The 15,835-nt window shown below is 44.7% G+C and overlaps 1 non-coding gene across 1 annotated transcript; it reads left to right on the forward strand.

Annotated features, from left to right (window-relative positions):
- Positions 1-15,237: 15,237 nt before the first annotated feature.
- On the forward strand, positions 15,238-15,375 carry LOC119936722. Its single transcript, XR_005453830.1, has one exon. It is a non-coding gene; the product is annotated as a small nucleolar RNA SNORA7 (small nucleolar RNA).
- Positions 15,376-15,835: the final 460 nt, after the last annotated feature.

A 15,835-nucleotide genomic window follows, 5' to 3' on the forward strand; every position in this document is an offset into this window, starting at 1 on the left:
GGGTCACATTGATTAACGTTGCTTATTATGCTGTAACTACCCACGTGGACACAGGCAAAGGGGCATTCTGGCTTTACTAACACAGATGGTAAGCAGATTCATGCTTTTAACACTTTGAGGAGCTCCACTTCAGGCCTTGTTGGCCAAAAATATTCTGCAGCCTTTTGTGCAGTGTCTCCATGATGTGATGTGTTCATGACTCAATTTACTTATAGGAGAAGAACATGAAACCCTTAACAGCTCAGCCTGATTCAGCACCCTCTGGGACTCCGCTGTAGGAGAAAACCTATATTAGCAATCCTGGAGCCACTAGGCCGGTTTCTTTTTCTGCTTGACCTCCCCTCTCAGATGCGCTCTGGAGAATATAACTGGGCCCAGGAGGAAAAATTTGCATCTTTTTAGCTCAGCCTGGGTACATCTGCAAGAGAACATTTTACTTAGAGTAATTTAAATTGTGCATTTTAACCACAGGAATTTAACTTCTGAGCTGCAAATTCCAGGCAAATAACCTTAAAAGTGAACACTGGTCATTATGATTGACTTTATGTGCTAATTACAATGCAAATGGTAAGACCCTGAATCCTCAAGCCATCAGATGAGGGCAGCTCCTTGCTTGAGACAGAACTAGACCAAGTCATCCCGATAAGGATATCGGCTTCTTAATAATTCATTCATTCTTATTGAGCACTTACTGTGTGCAGAGCACTGTACTAAGTGCTTGGGAAGTACAAATCGGCAACAGTGTCATCCCTACCCAACAATGGGCTCACAGTCTAAAATGGGGAGACAGACAACAAAACAAGTAGACAGGTGTCAATACCATCAGAATAAATATAATTATAGATAAGTACACATCATTAATAAAATAGAGCAATAAATATGTACAAATAAACACAAGTGCTGAAACTGGAATTCTCCAAAAAGAGAATACAGCTAAAAGGACCAGTTGAATCCATCTCAAGAGCAGCACAGGTAGATTTTCAGACAGAGTTATCCAACAGGATATGTAACTAATAGACTTGAAACTATTCTTTAATGGACACCTTGTCCCATCTTTAGATAAACCTGAGACTGGTCATAGGGATGTAATGTCACTCAACCAAGATGCCAAACTGCACACATGGAGAATATCTCATTAACAAAAGCATCTCTTCAGATATGAATAATAGCTTTCTTGTTGCCCGTAGTAGAAGAGTGAGATAACTAAAGTTATACAACTCCAAGCACAGAATAAAGCACTGTTCTAAACTATTTCAAATACAGACTGCTATTGGGGCCCCTCTGAAAACTGGGGAACGGAGGCATTTTAGGGGGCTGCAATTCTTCCTGAAAGCTTTCCTTTTACACCCTTTCTTATTGCTAGGCAGCAGAGTTAATCAGGTTGTAGGAGCTGGTGTCAGATCTAAAACCAAACTAAACACTTATTCACACAAAAGTGAGGAAAGTGAGAAAAGTGAGAAAAATGGGTACACAAAAAGTTAATGGTTGGTAATCTACAACTCCCACTACAAATAACAGCTCCCAGGAAACCACTACTCCTCAGATTCCACCAGTTAAAGCATTGACTTATGAGCTGTTCTCTGTTTGGTTTCCCCAGTCAGAACCTGATTGGTGTGAAAATCTGCCTGCGGAGTCCCCTGTGCCAAGTGATGCAAGAGCTGGTGAGGAAGAGCAGCTCAGAAGCGACTGTGAGGGGTTTCTAAATTGAGACATATTCCCTACCACTTTAGGAAGAGCTTTTGGGGAGCCTAAGGAGGACAAAGGAGGGGATCCAGAGCCTAGGGGATTGCCCTACGGAAAAGAGAAGTGAATCCCCTGGGAAACATGGGGCTCACCACTCTGAAACTCTGACCACCTCCCCTGACCTGGTTGCAGAGGGAGTCCCACCCTGGCTCCTCCTCACACCCTAAACCCCGTTCACTAACTACAGGAAACAAGCCTGATAATGCTTGGGTGTAGTCATAATAAATTGCTTTGAAGATCGCTGATCTTTGAGGAATTAGCCAAATAGGAGGATCTCTGTCCATAAAGTCTCATTGTCTTCATGGTAGTAGTAGTAATAGTATTTATTAAGTGCTTATAGTTTGCAAAGCACTATACTAAGCACTGGGAAAGAGTGCACGGAGGGAAATTAGACACTGACTTGTTCCTCTAGCAGTTCCCAATCTAAAGGCCTCCTCTTCTACAGCAGCGACAACCACAGGCGCCACTTTGACCACCATAACTGAGGAGTTACGTCACCTTCTTTCCCTGCTAAATTGACCAAAAGTGGACTCCTAGCTGGAGCTAGCTTTAAGATTGGGGCAGACCATCAAACAGGACAATGACCTGCCCGAGGATGCTGAGATCTCTCCACCGAGGGGGCACAAACTGGCTCAGACCATTAACCATCACCCAGGACAGGGTCCTGTTAAAAGACGCCAAGATTCATTCACTCAATCATTTTTATTGAGCGCTTACTGTGTGCAGAGTACTGTACTAAGCGCTTGGAGATCTCTCCACTGGGGGTACCAAAACTGGCATGGATCATCAAATGGCTCAGTGGAAAGAGCACAGACTCTGGAGTCAGAGGTCATGGGTTCAAATCCCAGCTCCACCAATTGTCAGTTGTGTGACTTTGGGCAAGTCACTTAACTTCTCTGTGCCTCAGTTACCTCATCTGTAAAATGGGGATTAAGACTGTGATCCCCCCATGGGACAAACTGATCACCTTGTAACTCCCCAGTGCTTAGAACAGTGCTTTGCACATAGTGCTTAATAAATGCTATTATTATTATTATTGTTATCAAACATCAAATGGGGCAAAGACCTGCCTGAGGATGCCAAGATATCTCCTCTGAGTGGCCTCAGTCTGACCAGGTCATCAGTCATCAGAACTACTGCCTACCATCTGGCCACCTGCCAGGAATATTTTGTTCCCGATCAAAATGCGGGAATTAAACTGGACTTCTCCTGAAAGAGAATTCAGCTACAGGGGCTAATTGAATCAACCTCTAGGTCAGCAAAGGTGCATTTTTAGCCAAAGTTATTCAATGGGACATGTAATGAATAGACTTGAAACAATCCTTTAAGGGCATCTTGCCCCCAGAGGCTGAGAGGAGGCCATTTTCCTCATCTTCCCTCTTTCCTTGCAGTTGGATCAGGGTGTGGCTGCCTAACTCCCAAGTAACGAAGGCCTAGGTTCATACATTATTACATTTAAAAGCTGCCTGCCTTCATACCTACTCTGCCCAGCCCAAGCTGTTTACTCCTATTCCCTGACCTCTTCACTCCCAAGTCTCCAAAGACAATTCATCTCCTCAGGATTCGCTTGAACACCAAACTCTTCACTCTCAAAGATCCAGGGACAATTCAACCATTTCTTCTGGGTTCCCCGAAACACTGGACTCTTCATTCTTCAGGCCCCTAAGGCAAGTCAGCCATCACCTCAGGACTCCCCTAGTCCCTGGCCTCTTTGCTATCGATGACCCAAGGATAATTCAACCATCTCCTTTGGGGATCACTGGATTAAGTTGTAACTGCTGTCATTTACCTCACGGACTCCACCATGACCCTTCAATCCCACCATTCCAGTCATCCTATCGCAGTCCCCTTCTCCCACCTCACCTCCCCCACCCCCTCCACCATTCATTCATTCATTCAATCCACCAAACTGCTCCCCGTGCACCATCCCATCCCTCTTCCCCTCCCTTCCCTGTAATTCTGTCCCAGTGCCACCCCTCATCCCCCTCCCCCGGCATGGGTCCCCACCCTTTGTCCCCCTCCCCTTACACAGGTCCCCATCAACTCACATCTAACCCCTTCCCACTCCTTCCGCCATCCCTACCCTTTCTCCCTGCCCCATCCCTGTCCTCCTGTTGACAGTGGCGAAGGTACTCGCATGAGAACAGTGCTCAGAACAGTGCTCAGCGCTTAGAACAGTGCTCAGCGCTTAGAACAGTGCTCTGCACATAGTAAGCGCTTAACAAATGCCAACATTATTATTATTATTATTATGAGAAATGTTCCCGTGCTCTTTAGTGAAACAGAAGCTACCATGGTAGGCATGTATGGGAGAGTCAGGAAAGCTGCCAGTTCCATAGATCGATTCAGGTAAGAGGTTCTGGAAAAAAATAAACATCTGAGGTGGAATTGTGTTAACTGACACTCAAACTTAACATACCCAAAACAGAACTCCTCATCTTCCCATGCAAAACCGGTCCTCCTCCTGACTTTCCTATCACTGTAGACAGCACCATCATCCTCCCTGTCTCACGGGCCAGGTCCCCAGGTCATCTCTTTCATTCAACCTGCATATTCAGTCTGTCTGAATCCATAGGAAAGGCTGAAATCCACCCTTTCCTTTCCATCCAGACTACTTCCTCATTGATCCAAGCACTTATCCTGTCCCACCTTGATTACTGCATCGGCCTCCTTGCCTCCTGTTTCTCCCCATTCCAGTCCATACCTTGCTCTGCCGCCTGGATCATCTTACTACAGAACTCTTCAGTCTGTTTCCCCACTCCTCACAAACCTCCAGTGGTTGCCCATCCACCTTCGCATGAAACAGAAGCTCCTTACCATTGGCTTTAAAGTCCTCAGTCACACTGCCCCCCCCCCCCCCCCCCGCCCATTTTACCTGGCTCATTTCCTGTCGCAACCCAGCATGCTCACGTAACTCTTCTAATGCCAACCTACTTACTGTACCTCGATCTCATCTATCTCACTGCCAACCCCCTCATCTCCATCCTCGCTCTGGTTTGGAACTCCCTCCCCATTCGTATCCGACAGACTTCCATTCTCCCCACCTTCAAAACTTTAGTAAAATCCCATCTCCTCCAAGAGGCCTTCTCCAGCTAAGCCCTCATTTCCCTTACTCCCTCTCCTTTTTGGGATGCCTTTGCCATTTGGATTTGTACCCTTTATTCCCCCTACCCTCAGCCCCTCAGCACTTATGTCCATATTCTTGTTTTGTTTTGCTGTCTGTCTCCTCCTTCTAGACTGTGAGCCCATTGTTGGGTAGGGACTGTCTCTGTATGATGCCAAATTGTACTTTCCAAGTGCTTAGTACAGTGCTCTGCACACAGTAAGCGCTCAATAAATGCGATTGAATGAATGAATGAATCACCACTCTTCGTCCTCCTCCCCCCCGCTGGTCCCGTTCAACTCACTCCCATCCAAATGCTCCCCAGCCATCATTCAATTCATTCAATTCAATTGGTTGATTGATTACCCTAGTGCTTCAGGGAAATACCCAAACTAGGGACAGAGAAATCAACTGATCAGTCAATCACATTTATTGAGCACTTACTGTGTGCAGATCATTGTACTAACTGTTTGCAGGAGTACAATATAAGTTGGTAGATGCATTCCCTGCCTTAAGTGCTGTGGGGATGAGGGAGAGGTGACTAGGGAGTGAATCCAATTGAAAGAATGATGCAGAAGGGAATGGGATAAGAGGAAATGAGGACTTGGTTAGGGAAGGCCTCTTGGAAGACTTGTGCCTTCAATAAGGTTTTGAAGAAGAGGAGAGTGGTCATCTGTCAGGTATGAAGGAGAAGGGCATTCCAGGCCAGAGGCAGGATGTGGGCGAGAGGTCAGAGGTGAGATAGATGAAATTGAGGTACAGTGAGTAGGTTGGCATTAGAGGAGTGAAGTGTGCAGGATGAGTTGTAGTAGGAGAGTAGTGAGGTGAGATAGGAGAGGGACAGGTGATTAAATCCTTTTAAGCCAATATTGAATCTCTGATATGGAGGTGGATGGGCAACCACTGGAGGTTCTTGAGTAGTGGGGAAACATGGACTGAACATTTTTGTAGAAAAAATGATCCAGGCAGCAAAGTGAAGTATGGACTGTAGTGGGGAGAGATAGGAGGTGGGGAGGTCATCAAGGAGGCTGATACAGAAATCAAGGAGGGGTAGGAGAAGTGGTTGGATTAATGTGTTGGGAGTTTGGATGGATAAGAAAGGGTGGATTTTAGCGATGTTGTGAAGACTGAACCGACAGGATTTGGTGACAGATTGAATATACGGGTTGATGAGTTGAGGATAATGCCAAGATTAGGGGTTTTTGAGAGAGGGAAGATGGTGGTACTCTCTAGAGTGATGGGAAAATCAAGGGGAGGACAGGGTTTGTGTGGGAAGATAAGACATTCTGGTTTGGACATGTTAGGTTTCAGATATTGATGGGACATCCAAGTAGAGATGTCTTGAAGGTGGGAGGAAATGTGAGACTCCAGAGGAGAAGGATCAGGGCTGGAGATGTAGATTTGGGAATCATCCACAAAGAGGTGGTAGTTGAAGCCATGGGAGCGAATGAGTTCTCCAAGGGAGTGGATGTAGAGGGAGAATAGAAGGGGACCCAGAACTGAACCTTGAGGGACACACACAGAGCCGATCACTGTACAGAGTTTTAGCTCTGGTTTCCCGGCATCCTCAAAGGGGAGAGGATAAAGGGAGGTGGTTATGGAGGTGAGTTTAACTTCCTTATGTGCTGCTGCTGAGAACAGAACTACTGTGTAATTATTGCTGAAGCAGGGTGAAATAAGCTGGAATTCTGGTCGAGTATAAAGAGAAGTGCCAGAACTGCTATATTTAGTTTGCCACCAAATCCTGCTGGTTCTCCATCCGCAATATTCGTAGGATAAGCCCCTTACTTTCCATACAAACTGTAACTGCTCTAGTCCAGGTTTGACTACTGCATCAGTCTCCTCCCTTGTCTCCAGTTTCTCTCCTCTCTGGTCCATACTTTTCTTTTAATAGCATTTATTAAGCACAAAGCACTGTTCTAAGCACTGGGGAGGTTACAAGGTCATCAGGTTGTCCCACGGTGGGGGGGCTCACAGTCTTCATCCCCATTTTACAGATGAGGTAACTGAGGCACAGAGAAGTTCAGTGACTTGCCCAAAGCCACACAGCTAACACTTGGCAGAGCCAGGATTTGAACCCATGACCTCTGACTCCAAAGCCTGGGCTCTTTCCACTGAGCCACACTGCTACTTCCATTCATTCATTCAATCTTATTTATTGAGTGCTTACTGTGTGCAGAGCATTGTACTAAGCACTTGGGAAGTACAAGTTGGCAACATATAGAGACGGTCCCTACCCAACAATGGGCTCACAGTCTAGAAGGGGGAAAAAAATAATGATGGCATTTGTTAAGCACTTACTATGTGCGAAGCACTGTTCTAAGCACTGGGGGGGAATACAAGGTGATCAGGTTGTCCCATGTGGGGCTCACAGTCTTAGTCCCCATTTTACAGATGTGGTAACTGAGGCACAGAGAAGTTAAGTGACTTGTCCAAAGTCACACAGCAGACAAGTGGCAGATTCAGGATTAGAACCCATGACCTCTGACTCCCAAGTCCGTGCTCTTTCCATTAAGCCACGCTGCTACTTCACTGAGCTGCTCTATTTATTTTCCTAAAATGGCACTTGGCACATGTTGATCCAAGTCCTCAAACACCTCCAAAGTTTGCCATTTCCTTTATGAATTTTTTATGGTATTTCTTAGGTGCTTCCTGTGTTCCAGGTGCTGTACTAAGCAGTGGGGTAAATACAAGCTAATCAGGTCGGACACAGTCTATGTCCCACATGGGGCTCACCGTCTTAATTCCCATTTTTCAGATGAGGTAACGGAAGCACAGAGAAGTTAAGTGACTTGCTCAAGGTCACACAGCAGACAAGTGGCAGAGCCGGAATTAGAACACAGGTCTTTCTGACTCCCAGCGGCATGTTCGATCTACTTGACTATGCTGCTTCTCTGCTAGACCACACTGCTTCTCTTATCAAAAACTCCCAACAAGTGATTTTAGAGCAGTGATCCAGCTCTCTTCCTCCAATACTCTTTTCCCTGCATAACCCAACTTACACTTTTCATTCCTCTCAATGGAACCTATTCATTTTGCCTCATTCTCACCTGCCCTAATGTCGACCTCTTCCTCATACCCTCGCCCCTGCCTAGAATTCCATTCTCTTTTATGTCCAGAGACCACAGTTCTCCCCAACTTCAAAGCTCTTCTGAAATCAAATCTCCTTTGGGAGCCCTTCCCTAAATAACCTTTCATTTCCCTAAATTATATCCCCACAAACTGCCACTTCAGCATTTCTGCTCCACCTTGGCATTCAATATCTCACAACACAGCATTTTTGCATGTCTTATTTCCTCTTACTTCCTCCTACCTGCAAATTATTTTAGTGTCTGTATTTTCCTACTACTTTGCAAACTCTCTGAGGGCAGGCATCTTGTTTAATTCTCTTATTCTCTCAAATGATAGTATCACATATCTCAATTTATGCTGATGTGCACTTATTTCACACTCCTGTCATTTACTTTACTTTTTTTTTGGTATTTGTTAAGTGCATACTGTGGTTCAAGCACTGTTCTAGTGCTGGGATAGATACAAGTTAATCAGGTTGGACAGAGTTCGTGTTTCACAAAGGGCTTACAGTCTAAGTAGGAGGAGAAACAGATATTTAATCCTCATTTTACAGTAGAGGAAACTAAGGCACAGAGAGGTTAAGTATATTGTCCAGTGTCAGACAGCAAGCAATTGGCAGAGCCAGGGATGAGAACCCAGGTCTTCTGCTTTCCAAGATGATTTGCTTTCCACTAGGCCACCATACATCTATATTCCTTCTATCAGGGTTGTCCATAATAATAATAATAATAATGATGGTATTTGTTAAGCACTTTGTGCCAAGTACTGTTCTAAGTGCTGGGGTGACTATCCTAATCCTCCTCGACCTCTCAGCTGCCTTTGACACTGTGAATCACCACCTTCTCCTCAACACACTATCCAACCTTGCCTTCACAGACTCCATCCTTTCCTGGTTCTCCTCATCTCTCTGGCCATTCATTCAACTCAGAATGAGACTGATCCTTTGCGGGCTCCTCCTCCCCCTCCAATCCCCTTAGTGTAGGGATTCCTCAAGGGTCAGTTCTTGGTCCCCTTCTGTTCTCAATCTACACTCACTCCCTTGGTGAACTCATTCACTCCAACAGCTTCAACTATCATCGCTACGCTGATGCTCTCTTTCCCTCCCTTCAGGCTCATATCTCCTCCTGCCTTCAGGACATCTCCATCTGTATGCCTGCCCACCATCTAAAACTCAATATGTCCAAGACTTAACTCCTTATCTTCCCTCCCAAACCCTGCCCTCTCCCTGACATTCCCGTCACTGTAGACGGCACTACCATCCTTCCCGTCTCACAACCCCGCAACCTTGGTGTCATCTTCGACTCTCTCATTCACCCCACACAACCAATCCATCACCAAAACCTGCCAGTATCACCTCAACATAATCGCCAAGATCTGCCTTTTCCTCTCCATCCAAACCGCTACCTTGCTGGTTCAATCTCTCACCCTATCCAGACTGGATTACTGCATCAGCTTCCTCTCTGGTCTCCCATTATCCTGTCTCTCCCCACTTCAGTCTATACTTCACTCTGCTGTCGGATAACGCTCTGGGCATGACACTCCCCTCCTCAAAAATCTCCAGTGGTCGCCTGTCAACCTACAAATCAAGCAAAAACTCCTCAGTCTTGGCTTCAAGGCTGTCCATCACCTCGTCCCCTCCTACTTCACCTCCCTTCTCTCCTTCTACAGCCCAGCCCACACCCTCCTCTCCTCTACCACTAACCTCTTCACTGTGCCTCGTTCTCGCCTTTCCCACCGTTGACCCCTGGCCCACGTCCTTCCCCTGGCCTGGAATGCCCTCCCTCCACACATCCACCAAACTAGCTTTCTTCCTCCCTTCCAAGCCCTACTGAGAGCTCACCTCCACCAGGAGGCCTTCCAAGACTGAGTCCCCTTTTTCCTCTCCTCCTCCCCATCCCCCCCCACCCTACCTCCTTCCCCTCCCCACAGCACTTGTATATATTTGTACAGATTTATTACTCTATTTATTTTACTTGTACATATTTACTATTCTATTTATTTTGTTAATGATGTGCATATAGCTATAATTCTATTTATTCTGATAATTTTGACACCTGTCTACATGTTTTGTTTTGTTGTCTGTCTCCCCCTTCTAGACTGTGAGCCCATTGTTGGGTAGGGACAGTTTCTATATGTTGCCAACTTGTACTTCCCAAGCACTTAGTACAGTGCTCTGCACACAGTAAGCGTACAATAAATATGATTGAATGAATGAATGAAATGCAAGGTAATCGGATTGTCCCATGTGCGGCTCACAGTCTCAATCCCTATTTTACAGATGAGGTAACAGGCACAGAGCAGTTAAGTGACTTGTCCAAGGTCACACAGCAGACAAGTGGCAAAACTGGGATTAGAACCCACAACCTCTGACTCCCAAGCCCGTGATCTTGGCCCTTGGCCACGTCTATTCTGCTGCTCCCATGAACTGAAAATAATTTGTACATTTCTGCCTTTCCTCTTAGATTGTATGTTCCTTGATAGCTCCCTTCTCTTCAAAATTTCCCTCCTTCAGAGCTAAATCTTCAAAGTCAGTCAGTCAATCGTATGTATTGAGCACTTACAGTTGCAGAGCACAGTACTAAGCACATGCAAGAGTACAACATAACAAATTAAAAGACACATTCCCTACCCACAGTGAGTTTACAGTCTAGAGCGGGAGACAGAGAGTAAAATGAATAAATAAATTACAAATATTCACATAAGTGCTGTGGGGGTGGGGAGGGGGGGGGTCAATAAATGGAGCAAGTCAGGGTGAAGCCGAAGGGAGTGGGAAAAGGGGAAATGAGGTCTTAGTTAGGGAAGGCCTCGTGGAGGAGAGGCGCTTTCAATAAGGGCTTTGAAGGTGGGGAGAGTAATTGTCTGTTGAAAATGAAAAGGGAGGGCATGCCAGGCCAGAAGCAAGACATGGGCAACAAATCAGCAGCGAGATGGATGAGATCCAGGTACACTGAGTAAATTGGTATTAGAGAAGTGGTGAGTGTGGGCTGGGTTGTAGTAAGAGAGCACTAAGGTGAGGTAGAAAGGGGAAAGGTGATTGAAGCTAGTGAGGAGTTTCTGTTTGATGCAGAGGTGGATTGACAACCACTGGAGGTTCTTGAGGGCTGGGGAAACATGGCCTGAACTTATCTGTAGAAAATACAAATTTTGATCTGGGCAGCAGAGTGAAGTATGGACTGGAGTGGGAAGAAACAAGAGGTTGAGAGGTCAGCAAGGAGGCTGATGCAGTAATCAAGGTGGGATAGGATGCGTGATTGGATTAATGTGGTAGTAGTTTGGATAGGGAGGTAAGGATGGATTTTAGCGATGTTGTGAAGGTCAAACTGACAGGACTAGTGATGGATTGAAAATGTGGGTTGAATGAGAAAGAGGAATCAAGGACAACGCCAAGGTTATGGGCTTGTTAGGTAAGCACAGGTCTCGTACTTTGGTTGTGCTCAATAACTGATTTAAATTTGGGGACCTAGAAGTCTCTCATAAAGCCCGCTTTCTCTCTTTGATAGAAAGCTCAGGCTCAATGATAAAGAGCCATTGAGAGAGGAATTCAGCTTTTGCCAGCTTATTCCCAATAAATGGTGGATTGAGAAGTCAGAATCTTTGGGAACTACAAGTAGGTTTACTTGTGATTTGTGAGACATAAAACCAAACCCAAAATGCCCTGTTCACTTTTGTAAAAATGTTCAAAAGTCTGAGAAATCAAATAACTCTCCCTCAGCAATATTTTTGTACTTGAAGGGAAACTGAATCAGAAACATATGGATTAATTTTACATTGAAAGTGCACATGTTTAAATATTAAGGGAATAAATGCTTGTGGCAAAACATAAAATTGGATAGAGTTTCAAACAGTAGATGGCCAGATTGTCCCAACCTTTCCAAAAAAGTAGCTTTAGTTCAAGTGGTGAAAAATCATGGGTCAGTAAAGAACTGAGCTACATGAAAAATGGAAAATACTGGCTATAAAATACTGGCTTTTTCAACAAAACAACTCAGCCACATTTTCCTTCTAAGTAGTCTTTGTTGTATCACATAGGTTTTTTGGGAATCTGTTTCTTGTTAAAAAGGAGAGAAAATAACTGGTAGCCTATATCACCCCCATCTCCGCTCAGTGAAAGAGTATGGGCTGAGGTATCGGCAGTGGGAACTATCTGAGAAGCAGCAAGGCATAATGGATAGAGCATGGGTCTGGGAATCAGGAGGTCAGGGGCTCTAATCCCAGCCATGCCACTTGTTTGCTGTGTGACCTCGGGCAAATCACTTCACTACTCTGGGCCTTAGTTCCCTCATCTGTAAAATTGGGATTGAGACAAGAAGCCCTATGTAGGACAGGGACTGTGTCCAACATAAACAACTTGTATATACTCCAGTGTTTAGAACAGTGCTTGGCACATAGTAAGCATCAATCGTATTTATTGAGCGCTTACTGTGTGCAGAGCACTGTACTAAGCGCTTGGGAAGTACAAATTGAAAACATATAAAGACAGTCCCTACCCAACAGTGGGCTCACAGTCTAAAAAGGGGAGACAAAACCAAACATACTACAAATACCATAATTATGCTGTATTTCCAGTCAGATGAGAGTGTGAGCCCTAGTTCCTGGAAGCAGAGCAAAGATCCAAAAATAGGGTCCCTTTGCTTAATGAAGGAAGCCTTACTGTTCTTATGTTGCTGGTATGATACTAATAATAATAATAATAAAAACTGTGGTATTTATTAAGCACTTATATGTCAAGTGGGCAAGGCACAACATAAGCGGGTCAGACAAAGTCTCTGTCACACATGAGCTCACAATCTAAGAGGAAGGAATTTACTCCTTCACGAGAAGCAGCGTGGCTCAGTGGAAAGAGCCCGGGCTTTGGAGTCAGAGGTCATGGGTTCGAATGCCGGCTCCGCCACATACCTGCTGTGTGACCTTGGGCAAGTCACTTAACTTTTCTGAGCCTCAGTCACCTCATCTGTAAAATGGGGATTAAGACTGTGAGCCCCACGTGGGGCAACCTGATCACTTTGTATCCCCCCCAGCACTTAGAACAGTGCTTTGCACATAGTAAGCACTTAACAAATGCCAACATTATTATTAGTCTCCATTTTGCAGATAAGGAAACTGAGGCACAGAAAAGTTAGGTGAATTGCATAAAGTCACAGAACATGCAAAAGGCAGAGTCAGCATCAACCACAGCAGGTAAAATATGATGTCCTGAACAGTGAATCAGCCTTCTGACCTTTATCTCCTAAGAGTTGAATTACTGGAGTCTACAGGCATTAGCTTTATATTGGAAACTTGACCCAGATCTTCATGAGGCAATTATACTTCTTTCTCAAAGCATAAACTCACACTCAAGGTCCTACCTTTATTCAACTTCATTCTCATTCTTCTTTTGCAGCTTCCATAATTTTACCTCTTGGGAAATTTTTCTTTACTAATACATCTATAAAGTTTTGAAAAAAAATAATTGGTTTCCATTCAGGGTCATATGATTATATTATCAGAGTTTATTGGGTGAATTAAGCCTCCTGCTTGACAGAATGTTGAGAAATTTGAGGGCATCTTGGTCTGAAACCAGAACTGCAATCACCACTGTATAGGCTATCTGAGCAGTCTGATTCATGAGATAGGTTAGAATGCTTTCTTTTGTTGATTTATTTGGAATACACTTTGCTAAGTCACAAATCCTTGCCTTTCAGTGATAACCAAACAGAGCAAACAGATTAGACAAACAGATTGGACAGTCACACACCTCTAGCCAAATTACTGGACAGCAGGAAGGGGAAGTAATGGCCTCTGAGTTAGTTTGCAGTTAAAACTCATGTTCCAGAAGGATCATTTTCCAAAAGAGATTCATGATTTTCAAGGACCAGATGGTCTTCCTCTGTGTCTTTCCAGGGTCACCAGCACTAATCTTCCCCAGGTCATGCTCTTCCAGGCATACAGCTCACCTCCCCTTTTTCTCCCAGGTGGTCAAGGGTCTTTTTTCACAACTGGCCCCTGTACTTTCAAGGTAATCTTCCTCTTTGATTAGCTCAGCTACGGATTTCCACTTTCCCTATAGATTGTAACCTCACTATAGGCAGGGAACATGTCTATCAACGCTGTTATATTATTATTCTCCCAAATGCTTAAAGTACAGTGCTCTGCATACAGTATGCACTCAATAAATGATTGATTGATTGAAGGGTATTTGTTAAGTGTTTATTATGTGTCAAGAATATCCCTGCCTCCCTCTCCCCAAACTAGGAGAAAGAGGAGAGTCTATATTTACATGAGGGAATGATATTTCCCTCCTCTTCAAAATCTCCTCTCCCTTCAGAGCTAATTCTGCAAAGTCAATCAATCATATTTATTGAGAGCTTACTGTGTAAAGAGCACTGTTCTAAGTGCTTGGGAGATTTCAATAAAACAACATAACAAACACATTCCCTGCCCTCAACAAGCTACAATGGTAGATCAGATATATTTTGGGGATGGGGTTGAAGGACCCCTGGTTAAGTGCCTCCTCAAAGAACTAGGCCTACCCAGCCAGGAGCCAGGCTCCTAAGGCAATCATTCCAATCCTCCTTTCTTTACAGTATGAGGCTTAGCCTTTCCCAAAATCTGATCCAACTCTCACATCTAATCCACTGCCAAGTCCTGTCGATTTTTCCTGCCCGACAATCCTGGATTTGTTCCTTCCTTTTCACCTAAACTGCTACCAACCTGCAATAATACTCTGCTATTTCTTCTAACCATAATCCATTTCAATATGTGTCTTCCCCTGTAGAACATAAGATCCTGTGGGCAGGGATCACATCTATCAAACTCTGTTGTAACACACTCTCCCAAGTGATTAACCCAGTGCTCTGCACACAGTCAGCATTCAGGAAATCACACTGATTGATTACAAGCTCTGGTCTTACTCCAGCAAGATTATTGCATTAGCCTCCTCTCTAATAGCCCAGTCTCCAGCCACTCCCCAGTTCAATCTGTGTCACACACTGCTGCTTGGATCATCTTCTTAAAGCATCACATTGCCCATACTTCTCTTCTCCTCAAAACCCTTCATTGGTTCCCTCTGTCTCGTCAAGCGAACAGTCACAGTCGGTATTGAGGCTTTCCACAACCTGGCCCCACCTTATCTATCTGTTCTCTTTTCCTTGCCCCATTTCAATCAACCTATTGTATTTCTGGAAATTCTGCTCCTCTAGCCCTATTATCCTACTAATTTTGTTTTTAATTTGTGTATTGGTCTGCATTGTATTTTAATGTTTCCTCAATCCTGATGTGTCTGTTGCCGGTTCCCATTTCCCGACTTGTACTCTTGGACTGTGAGCCTCATAGGTTCAGGGGCCCTCTCAGGATTGCACCTGGAGAGTTTCTAGTACTCTACCAGTCTTGACTGTAGGAGGAAGAGTGAAGCAGAGGCATACTCATTCCATTCCTAGCTTGGGCAGTGGCTAGCAAGTGGAAGGCAATCTGCTACAAGTCAAAACTCACCCATGCTGGGCAGCAGCGGCATGAGAGAGAGTCAAGGGCAGAGACTTGTTTACTGCACAGAAGGAGGCGATGGTAATTCACGTCTGTATTTTTACCAAGAAAACTCTGTGGATACTCTACCAGGACGATTGCAGGTGGAAGTGGTGTTTTCTGGGAGGGAGGTGTCCATGGAGTCATTATGGGTCAGATACTACTAGACAGCATAAGACGACAACAACAACAACAACAACATAGGTTCAGAGTTCATGCCTAATTCCGCTAGACTGTAAGATTGTTGTGGGCAGGACATGTGTCTGTTTATTGTTGGACTGTACTCTCCCAAGTGCTTAGTAAAGTTCTCCGCACACAGCAAGCACTCACACACTACTGACTATGACTGCATTCTCTCCTAGTTTGCAAAACCATGTTCTGAACACAGTAGGACTTAACCAATATTATTCATATTACCAC

Source organism: Tachyglossus aculeatus, chromosome 1 (genome assembly GCF_015852505.1).
Source record: "Tachyglossus aculeatus isolate mTacAcu1 chromosome 1, mTacAcu1.pri, whole genome shotgun sequence".
Lineage (NCBI taxonomy): Eukaryota > Metazoa > Chordata > Mammalia > Monotremata > Tachyglossidae > Tachyglossus > Tachyglossus aculeatus.